The sequence below is a fragment of the Capricornis sumatraensis genome, chromosome 4 (genome assembly GCF_032405125.1).
Source record: "Capricornis sumatraensis isolate serow.1 chromosome 4, serow.2, whole genome shotgun sequence".
NCBI classification, from domain to species: Eukaryota; Metazoa; Chordata; class Mammalia; order Artiodactyla; family Bovidae; genus Capricornis; species Capricornis sumatraensis.
In genome coordinates this window covers 46,039,863-46,054,502 of record NC_091072.1, presented here as the reverse complement: position 1 = coordinate 46,054,502, position 14,640 = coordinate 46,039,863, and the positions used below count along the sequence as shown (strand labels likewise).

At 41.1% G+C, this 14,640-nt stretch overlaps 1 protein-coding gene across 3 annotated transcripts in view; it reads right to left on the bottom strand.

Annotated features, from left to right (window-relative positions):
- The window catches only part of LGR5 (leucine rich repeat containing G protein-coupled receptor 5), a 129,933-nt gene that overhangs the window by 55,540 nt on the left and 59,753 nt on the right, over positions 1–14,640 (bottom strand). The gene's annotated exons all lie outside the window — the stretch shown is intronic.

The window sequence follows — 14,640 nt, the reverse complement described above, 5'->3', positions numbered from 1 at the left end:
ATAGACTCTGGGGACAAAGGACACGATTTGTAAGACTGAGCCTCCCCAGGTGGTGCTTATGGTAGAGAACCCACCAGTCAATGCAAGAGACTTGAGACTTGGGTTTGATTCCTGGGTCAGGAAGATCCCTAGGAGGAGGGGAATCCCACAAGGCAAACCACTCCAGTATTCTTGCCTGGAGAATCCCGTGGACTGAGGAGCCTGGTAAGCTACAGTCCATAGCGTTGTAAAGAGCTGGACATGACTGAAGCTATTTAGCATGCATGCATGCGCTATAAAAGAGTGCTTATTGAATTAACTGACTCAGAGTGGTTGATGCTCACAGGTGGCTTAACTGATCAGACTAAAATTAGCCAGGAACTGTTATTTCAGCCAAAATGTCCTTAACTATCCTGTCCACGGTCATGACTTGAATAGTACATTTTTTGAGTTCTAGAACAGAGCCTGAAACTGGGGGCTTATCAACTCTTACTGCTGCTCTGTGACCAAGTTCTTAGCCTGATGGTTTCTGAGTCATTTGATTTTGGAAATGAAAAGGAGAAAATAAAATTGTTCTATTTATTTATTTCATTAGTTTAAATTATTGTTAGGGTAAATACCTTTCTGTTACATTTCCTGAAATATAGCTCACTTCACATGAATTGTTTTTCTTTTCTGGGCAAGGACTTTCAGAACCTCAGACCGTATTCTGAACTAATCTGTGGAACCAATGACCTCTGTTATTGGGGGAGTCTCTCTTAAAACAAATGAATTTATGATAGGCTATTAGCTATTTGCTATGCTGGTAGGAGACATATCTCATTGTCAAAAACCACAACTTAAGAAATCATTGCATTCTTCCTCTCATTTCTTTATCATGTGGAATGGTTTTAGCAATTTAAAAATGAAATACATATAAACTATAGGAGATCTTTTTTATATAAATGAATACAAAAATAGTGAGAACTATACCAAATCTTTCCTGTGAAGATTTGAACTGACATATTTTTGGGCAACTATGTTCCAGTCATAGAGACCCACATACCATTTGGTTGGAAGGTTTAATTTTTCCCTCTGTTTCTAAAATTATTTCATAGAAATGTCTCTTTCATGTCTGTTTCTATAATAGGATACAACTTAACAGGAAAAAACCTTTATATCACTTTATATGATACAAAAATGTTTTTGTCCTTAAAGATACTTCTCCATAAAGAAGATTCACATTATCCTATCACTGTTAGTTTCACTGACTTAACTGCCACAAAAAGGGAAAATCAATACATTACAGTAGACACATCCATCTTCAAATATTTATTTAAAGCAGATGTTTTGAAGCAGATGTTTGGGTGCTGTAACAACCAACTAAACTAGTTTTGAGAATGTATGTTTCTTTGACCCCATATAGTAATTTGAGTCCCTGAAGGAATCTGTTTGTTTCTGGTAGCTTCATTTTGTAAAAGGGTGGGACAAGAGCAATGCAGTCAGACGTGGGCTGTGATTTCTCCCCTCTGGATGCTGGTCTGGAGGGAAGAGGTGTGTGTACACACTTGGGGGAGCACCGAGAGGGGAGGGGTGCCCGAGCCCACTCTCTGATTGGGACTCTCACGACAATGACTGTGCAGGGAACACGGTCCAACATAGGGCCCCTCGGCTGGGTAGTATTTTCTGAGGTAAGTGAATATGACGATCCTTATGATTTAAAAGAAGACATTTCAGACTACTTAACAATTTCATTTTGGCTTTTAAGAATTACTGCTTCATTTTCCAACTTTTACAAAGTACATGAGATCTAGCAGGCATACATTCTATACATGCTGAATTAATTTGTTTCAGAACTTTGGTGAGGGCTAACATCAGGCTTGATGGTAATAGTTCCCCGCCCACCCCCTTCCCCACTTCCCCATTCTTAAGATCTGCCTATTTCCAGTTTTCTGGAAATAGTTTTACTATTTTCCTTCTTTGTGATTTCCAGTATAGTTTCAGTGACTCTGTTCTTATTTCTGAATTTCTTTTCACTCTTCTGAGTTGTAATTCACCCAAATAATTATAGTTCAGCTATCACTTACACATAAAATTTCTGAGGTGTCAAAATATTCCCACTTGAAAAAAATATCCTAAAACAAAGTTAATGACTTTGGGTTCCTGTATATAGAAGCCAAGAGTCTGGGTCACTGAAGAGTTAGACACAAATAGGATGAAAGCCAGTCCAGTGTAATCTCATAACCTTGCCTCTGCTGGCAGAAATGCACCATCGCTGTAACTAAGTCCACCATGGTAAGTTTTCTTTTATAAGATGCCTGTGCTAGTTTGAAAGGCCCAGATACATGTTTCAATGCCATTCTCCGTCCACCCCCCCCCAAAAAAAAAAGAAAAAAGAAAGGCCCAGATACTTAGAATTTAACCCTCTGGCAATCATCTGTGGTAACATTTGCTGAAGCTACTCAGAAAACTTGAAAACAAGGATTATGACAATCTACCAACTGCTTTTCTTCCCATTGGAGAAAAAAGTATCTTAATATGCCTCAAGAAATTGCCACTTAAAAAACCTTCTCTCCCCCAATAAATTAAGCATATCTAATTGGTCAAATCCAGGCACAAATCATCCCTTCGTTAACTACGCATTTATGAACGGTCCATTTTGTTTTCATTATTGTGTGTATGCTCAGTTGTGTCTGACTGTTTGTGACCCTGTGGACTGTAGCCCACCAGGCTCCTCTGTGCTTGGGATTTTCCAGGTAAGAATGCTAGAGTGGGTTTCCATTTTTTCCTCCAAGGGATCTTCCAGACCCAGGGGTCGATACTGTGTCTTCTGGGTCTTGTGCATGGCAGGCAGATTCTTTACCGCTGCACTAGCTGGGAAGCTCCAGTTTTCATTATTACATGAGATTAAAAAAATCAGATTTCAAGGTTTAAGGGCTGAGGCCACTGGCCTGATACATGGACTCTTCAGGTCAGCAGGGATATCCATTTGTAGGTATATGGCCCTATAGTTTCTTTAGCCAGAGCGTGGTGTGTGTTCAGTTATGTCCAACTCTTTGTGACCCGAGGCCCACCAAGCTTCTCTGTCCTTGGAATTCCCCAGGCAAAAATACTGGAGTGGATTGCCATTTCCTTCTCCAGGGGATCTTCCCAACCCAGGGACTGAAACTGCATCTTTTGTGTCTCCTGCATTGTGTCTCCAGATTGTGTCTCCTGCAGTGTGTCTTTACCACTAGCACCATCTGGCAAGCCCCCAGAGTATGTGTGTGTGTGCGCTGACTCTTTGCAACCCCATGGACTGTAGCCTGCCAGGCTCCTCTGTCCACTGAAGCTCAGATTTCAACTCTGTGAAGTATTCCTTAATTACCTCAGCCAACTTTCCTGTAGGTTATATTCTGTACAACACTATCTATAAAGATTCATTTATGTAGTCTACCTGACTTGACTCTTAAGCTCAAGAATCTTATCGCCTGTCTAGAGCAGGGAGCTGAATCAATAAGTTACTGATGGATTGATCATTTGATCTTGTTTCCAAAGACAGTTGGCTACAGTGCTAGAGTTGCTTCAGGTCTGGTATAACTATTGCAAGATGGCTGGCTAGCCATTACATTACCAGATCAAAAATAGCTGAAGAATATTCCTTCTTCATCATGCATCAGATTTGGACTCAGCACTGTATTTGAGCACTTTCATATGCCACATACAGTCCTTTAGGGCACACAAACAGTACAGACCTTTTGTAAAACTATTTATGAGTTCTAGGCACAATGTAAAGTGTGTTATATACATTGTGCTAATTATTAAAAATCACATTAAACAGGTGATAAGATTATTCCCATTTTACAAGGTAACTGAGGCTATGAGAGGTTATTTGCTCACCCTTACACAGAAAAGTTCACACAACTTGGCTCAACCATTGCATTTTGGCTCTGACATTTGAGGTTTTAAACATGACTTTGGTTCAAAGTAGGTTGGTCTGGAGCTTGGGTTAACCAGGAGCAACCAGTCTAAAACAAGAGAAGCACAAGGACACGACGGGTGCATGACTTGAGGCACTGGCTGTGGAAAACTGACGTTCACCGTTTCTCATTCAAAGCTCTCCCGTTGCCCTCTGGACCCCAGTCTGCACTCTTTCTGCTCTCACGACTATGACTGGCTGTTTCCCTCTCTTCTTGCAAACCCCTCTTTCTTTTAAATTGAAGTATAGTTGATTTACAGTGTTGTGTTAATTTCAGGTGTCTAGCAAAGTGATTCAGTTATACATATGTGTGTGTGTGTGTGTGTGTGTGTGTGTGTGTGTGTGTATATATTTGTGGTGGTTTAGTCGCTGTCGTGTCCGACTCTTGCAACCCCATGGACTATAGCCTGCCAGGCTCCTCTGTCAATGGGATTCTCCAGGCAAGAATATTAGAGTGGGTTGCCATTTCCTTCTCCTATATATACATATATATACACACACACACATATATATGATGTATATATATGATATATATGATGTATATACATGATGTATATATACATACATATATATGATGTATATATGATACACATATATACACATATACATACACATATATACATATATACAAATATATGTATGTATATATGTGTGTGTGTGTATAGATATATGTATATATATATATATATGTATCAGTTCAGTTCAGTTCAGGTCAGTCGCTCAGTCATGTTCGACTCTTTGCGACCCCATGAACTGCAGGACGCCAGGCCTCCCTGTCCATCACCAACTCCCAGAGTTCACCCAAACTCATGTGCATCGAGTCGGTGATGCCATCCAGTCATCTCACCCTCTGCCGTCCCCTTCTCCTCCTGCCCCCAATCCCTCACAGCATCAGGGTCTTTCCCAATGAGTCAACTCTTCACATGAGGTGGCCAAAGTACTGGAGTTTCAGCTTCAGCATCAGTCCTTCCAATAAACACCCAGGACTGGTCTCCTTTAGGATGGATTGGTTGGATCTCCTTGCAGTCCAAGGGACTCTCAAGATTCTTCTTCAACACCACAGTTCAAAAGCATCAATTCTTCAGTGCTCAGCTTTCTTCACAGTCCAGCTCTCACATCCATACATGACCACTGGAAAAACCATAGCCTTGACTAGATGGACCTTTGTTGGCAAAGTAATATCTCTGCTTTTGAATATACTATCTAGGTTGGTCATAATGTCCCTTCCAAGGAGTAAGTGTCTTTTAATTTCATGGCTGCAGTCACCATCTGCAGTGATTTTGGAGCCCCCCAAAATGTCTGAGACTGTTTCCAATGTTTCCCCATCTATTTCCCATGAAGTGATGGGACCAGATGCCATGATCTTTGTTTTCTGAATGTTGAGCTTTAAGCCATCTTTTTCACTCTCCTCTTTCACTTTCATCAAGAGGCTTTTTAGTTACTCTTCACTTTCTGCCATAAGGGTGGTGTCATCTGCATATCTGAAGTTACTGATATTTCTACCGGCAATCTTAATTCCAGCTTGTGTTTCTTCCAGCCCAGCATTTTTCATGATGTACTCTGCATAGAAGTTAAATAAGCAGGGTGACAATATACAGCCTTGACGTACTCCTTTTCCTATTTGGAACCAGTCTGTTGTTCCATGTCCAGTTCTAACTGTTGCTTCCTGACCTGCATACAGATTTCTCAAGAGGCAGGTCAAGTGGTCTGGTATTCTCATCTCTTTCAGAATTTTCCACAGTTTATTGTGATCCACACAGTCAAAGGCTTTGGCATAGTCAATAAAGCAGAAGTAGATGTTTTTCTGGAACTCTCATATAGATGTAGATATAGATATAGATATAGATATAGATATAGATATAGATATAGATAGGCTTCCCAGATGGCACTAGGGATAAAGAACCTAAGAACCTGCCTGCCAATGTAGGAGGTATGAGAGACCGGGGTTCGGTCCATGGGTCTAGAAGATACCCTGGAGAAGGATATGGCAACCCACTCTAGTATTCTTGCCTGGAGAATCCTATGGACAGAAGAACCTGGTGGGCTATGCTCCATAGGGTCACAAAGAGTCAGACGTGACTGAAGCAACATAGCATGCATGCATATGTGTATATATGTAGTCTTTTCAGTTTTTTCCCTTCTAGATTATTACAAAACATGAACTATAGTTCCCTGTGCTATACAGGAAGACCTTGTTGTTTATCTATTTTTATATATGGTAGGATGTATCTCCTATAAACCAAGACTCCTAATTTTTATCCCTTTCTCCCCTTCTTCCCTATGGTTACCATAAGTTTGCCTTCTGTGTCTGTGAGTCTATTTCTGTTTTGCATATAAGTCCATTTGCATCACTTTTTTAAGATTACACAAGTAAATGATGCAATATCATATTTGTCTTTCTCTGTGTTAGCCGCTCTTTTAATGCTCATCCTCCGAACATAGAAGTTCTTCAAGTTTCTGTCCTTGCACCTTGTCTTTTTTCCTGCTGCATTACATGGAATTGCAAAGAGTGAGACACCACTTAGTGACTGAATGACAGCAGCAACAGTAGCACTCACAGTTGGCCATTGCCTTCAGTTCAGTTCAGTTCAGTTTCTCAGTCGTGTGCGACTCTTTGCGACCCCATGAATCGCAGCATGCCAGGCCTCCCTGTCCATCACCAACTCCCGGAGTTCACTCAGACTCATGTCCATTGAGTCAGTGATGTCATCCAGCCACCTCATCCTCGGTCGTCCCCTTCTCCTCCTGCCCCCAATCCCTCCCAGCATCAGAGTCTTTTCCAATGAGTCAACTCTTCACATGAGGTGGCCAGAGTACTGGAGCTTCAGCTTTAGCATCATTCCTTCCAAAGAAATCCCAGGGCTGATTTCCTTTAGAATGGACTGGTTGGATCTCCTTGCAGTCCCAGGGACTCTCAAGAGTCTTCTCCAACACCACAGTTCAAAAGCATCAATTCTTTGGCGTTCAGCCTTCTTCACAGCCCAACTCCCATTGTCTTAGGAGTCATCAAATTTTCAGATCCCCAGGATCTAACTCAGGTTTAGTGGATCAGCGTTTCTGGAGGAAAATGCCTCAGAAATCTGCATTTTAAGAAGCAGCCCGGATTATTTTAATATGGGTGGAGACCCGCACTGGGAAGCAAAGCCTCTACCCTCTATCTCAAGGTCCTCATCTGCCCCAGCACCTTCCATGATCACTTCTTTATGAACAACTCTCCAGTCATCTCTGGAACAGACTCAGCATGCTCCAGACTCACACTCCAGCTTCGTTAGTGACATTTCCGTGTGGATGCTCTGCTAGTACCTTGCACTTATATACCCAGACCAGGCAACCTCTCACCTCCAAAGTATCAGTTTTTCCCTTTGAATTCCCCGTTCCATTGACAGTGCCTCATCAGTCTCCTAGTACCTAATGTTATAACCTTACTCAGAGTTATTTCTCACCTTAAGACCTCGTTTCAGTCCCTACATCCAGTGATGAGTGCCTGACTCTTCCTTTGTTGTAAAGCTTCAGCATATCCCAGTGGGTCTTAGCTCCCAAGACAGCTTTAAAAAACTGATGTCAGTGTCTCCATTGAGACCCATTAATCTGTGGGATGGTGCCCTGGTAATCAGTAGTTTTAAAAATGCTCTGGGTGTTTCTAATGTCTATGCAACGTGAGAAACTCTGAAATTGTCCTCACAGTTTTAGATTGATAAGATCACCTAGAGACCTTCATGGTCTCCATCCTGGGAGACATGATTCACTTGTTGATTATTGGGAGAGCCAGGAGGGGTGATTAGTTACCAATTTGAACAGGAATCCAGGGGAGACAGTAAGAACCTAACGTAGGTGGCGACGAAACAGAGTGAACAAATGAGAAAGACAACGTGGAATTAAGAGCTTTAGGACTTGGAAACTGACTGATACAGGAGGTGAGAAAGAATGACAGGTGCAAGAGCAGTGATAGACACACTGATCACAACTTTGGATGATAAGAATGCTGATGGCGAGGAGGAAAGGCAGAACAAAAGCTGGTTGTGGAGGGGGATGTGTGTCTGTGCATGAATGAATCTGGTTCTACATTTGCTGAGTTTTAAGGTATTGGTGGGGTAGGTGGAAGTGTCACTTGGGAAGTGGAGGATTCTCAAAGTGTGGTCCCTAGCTTCACAGTATCGGTATCACCTGGGAATTTGGTTTAAATGCAAATTCTTGACATCTTCCCCTTCGCTGAAGACACTGCGGTGGGGCCCAGCGATGGGTGTTCTCACCAGCACTGTAGGCAATTCTGACGTCACCACTCGCCTAGGGTAGCAGTGCTTAAACTTCATCATACTTCAGAATCACCTAGTGAGCCTGTTAAAGGCAAGGTCCTGAGCTCTGAGTTTCTGGTTCACTAGGCTGGGGTGGGGCACAAGGTCCTGAGCTCAGAGTTTCCGGTTCTCTAGGTTGGGGCGGGGCACAAGGTCCAGAGCGCAGAGTTTCCGGTTCACTAGGCTGGGGCGGGGCACAAGGTCCTCAGCTCAGAGTTTCCGGTTCTCTAGGTTGGGGTGGGGCACACAGGTTGGGGTTTGCATTTCTCACAAGCTCACATGTGGTGCCAGTGCTGCTGGTATGGGGACCACACTTTGAGAACCACTCAAAGACAAAAGAGATCTGAACTAGAAACATGGATTTGGGCCTCATCTACATAAGGGAGGTAGTCCAAATCTTGGGTTTCTTTCTCAGACAACTGCAGCTGTCTCCAAATGAGTTTTCAGCCTTCTAAGAGGCTTCTCTGTTTCTGTAATTCCTCAATGTATTTTGCATACAGAAATCAGAGAAACTGTTATTAATCTCAAATCCTATCTGCATACAATCCTTCACAGGCTTCCCATTGCTCTTATGTGAATTCTATACACAGCCTGATTGGTCCTGCATGATCTGGCCTCTGTCTTCCTCCTCAACCTCATCCTGTCACCTCCCCTCCGTCTCCTTCTGTTCTGGCCACACTGATCTTTCAGATCCACGAACACGTCACAGTCTTTCCTACCTCAGGGCCTGTGTTCACGCTATTCTCCTACTAGAAGCATTCTATCGTAGGTCCTCAGACCACTGACTCACCTGAACCCTCCTGATCTCAGTTCAGACGTCACTTTCTTTGAGACCCTTTCCTTCTTCGTCATCTCTTGTTATTTATTTCTACTTAATGACCGTGTTTGTGTTCTTTATCTCTCCTGTCACAATCAGCAAGTGTCCTATGTGCTTGTTTCCTTGCTTATCGTCTATCTCCCCCTCTAGATTGTAAACTCCCCTGGGTGAGGACTTGTCGACTACATGAAATGTAGCAAACCATATGCACTCTTAGGTTCCCATTGGCTCAATAAATACATGTTGTATGAATGAAGAAAACAGACAATGGAGGCAACACAAATAAGTGCAGAAATCTAGGCAATGTCTATATTTCACAGGCATTGTGGGTGGAGGAGAAAAGAAGGCTAAGGAAAAAAAGAAAAGGAAGCAGAGAGGTAGGGCACTTTAAGAACAGTGCCCTAGAACTAAAGAACACCCAATGGTGAACAATACAATAATTGAAGTTAAAAATACACTAGAAGGAATCAATAATAGCAGAATAACCGAGGCAGAAGATCAAATGAGTGAGCTGGAAGATAGAATGGTGGAAATAACTGCCAAGAAGTAGAATAAAAACAAAAGAATGAAAAGAACTGAGGACAGTCTCAGAGGCCTCTGGGACATTAGATGCACTAATCTTCAAATTATAGGGGTCCCAGAAGAACAGAAAGAGAAAGAGCCCCCCCAAAATATTTGAAGACATTATAGGTGAAAACTTCCCTAAAATGGGAAGGGAACAGTGTCCTAATTGCCATAACAATGGTCTACATACATACACACACATATATATTTACACATGGACAGATATCTAAATGTCTATACCCATCTATATGAATAGACATTTGGAAGAGAATAAAATAATGCTAGACAAAAAAAGAGATTCAAAGAAGCAGCGCTTGCTTTTTTTTTTCATTAGTTATATTTTCAGTTCAGTTCAGTTCAGTTCAGTTCAGTCGCTCAGTCGTGTCCGACTCTTTGCGACCCCATGAATTGCAGCATGCCAGGCCTCCCTGTCCATCACCAACTCCCGGAGTTCACTCAGACTCGTGTCCATTGAGTCAGTGATGTCATCCAGCCACCTCATCCTCGGTCGTCCCCTTCTCCTCCTGCCCCCAATCCCTCCCGGCATCAGAGTCTTTTCCAATGAGTCAACTCTTCACATGAGGTGGCCAGAGTACTGGAGCTTCAGCTTTAGCATCATTCCTTCCAAAGAAATCCCAGGGTTGATCTCCTTCAGAATGGACTGGTTGGATCTCCTTGCAGTCCAAGGGACTCTCAAGAGTCTTCTCCAACACCACAGTTCAAAAGCATCAATTCTTCAGCACTCAGCCTTCTTCACAGTCCAACTCTCACATCCATACATGACCACAGGAAAAACCATAGCCTTGACTAGACGGACCTTAGTCGGCAAAGTAACATCTCTGCTTTTGAATATACTGTCTAGGTTGGTCATAACTTTTCTTCTAAGGAGTAAGCGTCTTTTAATTTCATGGCTGCAGTCACCATCTACAGTGATTTTGGAGCCCCAAAAAATAAAGTCTGACACTGTTTCCACTGTTCCCCATCTATTTCCCATGAAGTGATGGGACCGGATGCCATGATCTTCGTTTTCTGAATGTTGAATTTTAAGCCAACTTTTTCACTCTCCTCTTTCATTTTCATCAAGAGGCCTTTTAGCTCCTCTTCACTTTCTGCCATCAGGGTGGTGTCATCTGCATATCTGAGGTTATTGATATTTCTCCTGGCAATCTTGATTCCAGCTTGTGTTTCTTCCAGTCCAGCGTTTCTCATGATGTACTCCGCATATAAGTTAAGTAAGCAGGGTGACAATATATAGCCTTGTCGTACTCCTTTTCCTATTTTAAATCTTAAATTTTTAAAATATAATTGTTAAAGATAAAGGTAAAAGGGCAGCATTTGTAATCAATTTCTATGAAGAGGAGAGATGGAACACTCTGATAAGGCTACGGGTCAGGAAGATTATTTTTGGGCAAGGCAGTGTTTTCACTTTACTAACACAATTCAATAGGTGAATTAGAGTTTACCCCTATTCTCTCATCAACCATTCATTTGATCCTCAAATATCTCAAAAGGCAGGCAGGATAGCTCTCACTATTTTCAGCAATGTGATGATAACAAGTAGAAATAACAAGCATAGATTGTGCTTTCAGGAAGTTTGGTGGTATTTCTCATTACTAATTTCATCTGAAATAATGGATATCTACTATTTATATGGAGATTCTTCAAGGCCAACCATAATATGATCAAACAGTTCCAGGGAACAATAGGAACTTAAAAACAAGCATCCCTAGAGTATCTCAGGTTTCTTTCCTAAACTGAGTATTTGTTTCCAATAGCATTCAAATCTGGGAAGATTTAAATAGCACTTGGAAACAAAGGCCTTTAACTTAGACTGTTTAAAATGGTAACAATTCATTTTTCCTTCTGGTTTAATCAAGCTACTTATCTAAGTTTAAAGGAACATGTAGCTGTCAGCATTAGGCACAATCTGTTAGTTTCTAAAATCTGAACCACACTCTGATGGACCAAATGCAGGATCTATTATTTGTCCAAAAAGCAAACATGAAGTCCTTAGTAGAACTGAAGAAACAGAACTGGGAGAGAGACATTGGAGAGAAATGCAATTATTGCTCAGGATGTTCAAATTTGGCAAAAAACTATCTGTTTTGATTGCCTACATCCATTAAACCTCATAGTTAGAAAGGGTTTCCTTCACAAATCCTGAATCCCTGGGATTACTGCAAAAACAAGCTCATGAAATAGGAAAGAAAGAAGGGAGAATTTTCTTAAAAGTGTTTTCATTCAGGAACATAACTCAATATGTAAGTTATAGTTTACCAAAGTTTCTTCATCATCATTTCATTTGGTCCTCAGAATCTCAAAATACAGGCAAAGGCTGCACTCACTGTCCTCTCCTGAGGCCCAGGAGGTCAGGTGGGTTGTCAGTTAGTAAGGGGCAAAGTCAGGGCAGGAGTATGGGGCTTGCTTCTGCCTCTCGGTGCTATCTTCTCCTCTCATCACAGCATAGGGTGGCCACAACACAGAACTTTTTTTTTTTTTTTTAAGAAAAAGGCTCTCTCTCTTCCTTGTGCTATCATGTTGCAATAGCAAGGCATTTGGCCTTGAATGTCTAGTGAACCTTGCAGATTCATAAAACATAAATAATGACTAATAAACAAGACTTGAATGTACCAACACATGAGCCGGTGATACAGGTAGTAAGTATTCCAGAATGTCAGGAGGAAGGGAAGGAGACCACTAGTCGTGATGACTTTAACTCCTCTTAAATGTTTGCTCCACATAGTCACTTTCCCCAGAGTTACAACACTTTAAAAATACGTTAGTGATACCTCTGGGGTTTTATTGATTCTTAGAGGATTTTAAAATATGGCACCAGTGGTAGAGGAGAGATAAATCATGACTGTCTACACAGTTTATAACATTGATGGATTATATCAGGGAGATAATAATTAGGTGGTTAGAGCTAAGGGCAAGGATGGTAACTTGGCTATCAATAGTGATTTTTTAAAATAATTTGAGTTTTGTGGTGGGAATTTTATTCATATATTCTTATTTTATTTATTTATTATATTATTGGGGCTTCCCTGATAGCTCAAATGGTAAAGAATCTACCTGCAATGCAGGAGACCTGGGTTTGATCCCTGGGTTGGGAAGATCCTGGAGAAGGAAACAGCAATCCACTCCAGTATTCTTGCCTGAAAATCCCATAGACAGTGGAGCCTGGTGGGTGACAATCCATGGAGTCACAAAGAATCGGATACAACTGAGTGACTAACACTTTCATTATATTATTAATATAATATTCTCAATTATTAATTTAGAATATTAATAGCAGTTTTTGAATGAATGGGTAAAGAATAAAGCGTAGAGATAAACTGAGTAAACAGAATGAAAGAATACTTTCAGAACAGTTTAACATTTCAACAGTTTGTCACAACAAAAGACACACACACACAACCACAATGACAGATACCTAAATGTCTATGTCTAGCTGTGTGGATGGTAATTTATTAGTTCAAGAAGAATACCATATAAAACATGCTGCTTAAATATATGTATGCATATGTAAAAACAATAAGTAAGGTTTTGTTCCTGTTGAGTAATGTGAAATTGGTGAAATTCTGCTCCTGAAATACTTTTTTCAAAGCCAGTATTTGAGGATATTGAATGAATAACCTGAATATCCAATCTCTCCCTGCTGGAGAGATAGATCTTACTTGCTTTCTGTCTTGTTCTTTCTTTTTCATTCCCTCACATATACCCATACACAAACAGATGAACACACCTATCATTATGAAACTCAGTTTAACAACAGTTTGAAGTGTTCAGGTGTTTAAACCACTGTACTAAGTACTATCAGGGAAAAGAAATGCACAGATGAATCACCCACAATTCCAAAGTCTCCTGCTTTCCTAGTATGGCTTTGAAAGCGAGTTTGCATTTTAGTTCTGATACTTACATACTCCATTATTTAGGGTAACTTCCTGTTTTCTCTGTACTTTAAAAAAAATCTTGAACTGAGAACAATAATGATATCTACTTTCACAGGGTTGTTAAGAGGGCTCAGCGGAATGACATGTGTAAAACATTTTGATCAGTGCCTGTCACAGAGCAAGCTATTATTGTTGTCATTATGTTATTATATAAAAGATTTTACACTCCACAAGAGAATATAGACTTAACCAGAGCTAAGCCTAACAGAAATAATCAGCACGTAACAAAAGCATAATCAAAATGCTCTGCTCCATGGGGGTGCGTGTGCGTGTGCGTGTGTGTGCGCATGTGTGTGTGTGTGTGTGTGTGTAAACCCACAGAACCCTCAATTTAGCCTTGGGAAGAAAGGAATAAACTAAGCAGAGTTAATCATTTTTCCAGGTTCTGTAAATATTATCCCTTTTTGCTACTAAATCAATAATGATACCTTCAAAACATCATTTAACCGGAGCATGGAATTATATATGGGAAACTGATCTTGCTTTTAAATTCAGCAAGTTGGCCAGGTCAGCAAAGGGAATTTCAGAACAGGAGAAAATGGAATGAATAGTCTTTGAAGGAGTTCCTCTACTTCTGAAATTCTATGATTCCATAATCAAGATACTTGATGGAGTTTCCAGAGATATAAAAAAAGACAATTCAGAAAAACAGCCCTTTCCTATTGTAGTTCCTTCTCCCTTTTACCATACCCCCCCATTTTTTTCTCAACTATCTTTTGAAGAACTGGTCTTAGATGAGAAATAACATTTACTACATTAAGAAAGGGGGCTTCCCTGGTGGCTCAGCAGTAAAGAATCTGCCTGCAATGCAGGAGACGTGGATTGGATCCCCAAGTCAGGAAGATCCCCTGGAGGAGGACACGGCAACCCACTCCAGTATCTTGCCTGGAGAATCCCATGGACAGAGGAGCCTGGTGGGCGACAGTCCATAGGGTCGCAAAGAGTTGGACACAACAGAAGCAACTGAGTATGTAGCATGCGTGAAGAAAGAGGAGTTATTCTGAATAAGTTGGGTCATCAAGGGAAGAACTCTATTAAATCCTCGAAGAAGTGGATTATTTACTGATTTGGCTTGTGGTCTAAAGTTGAGCTGTGTGT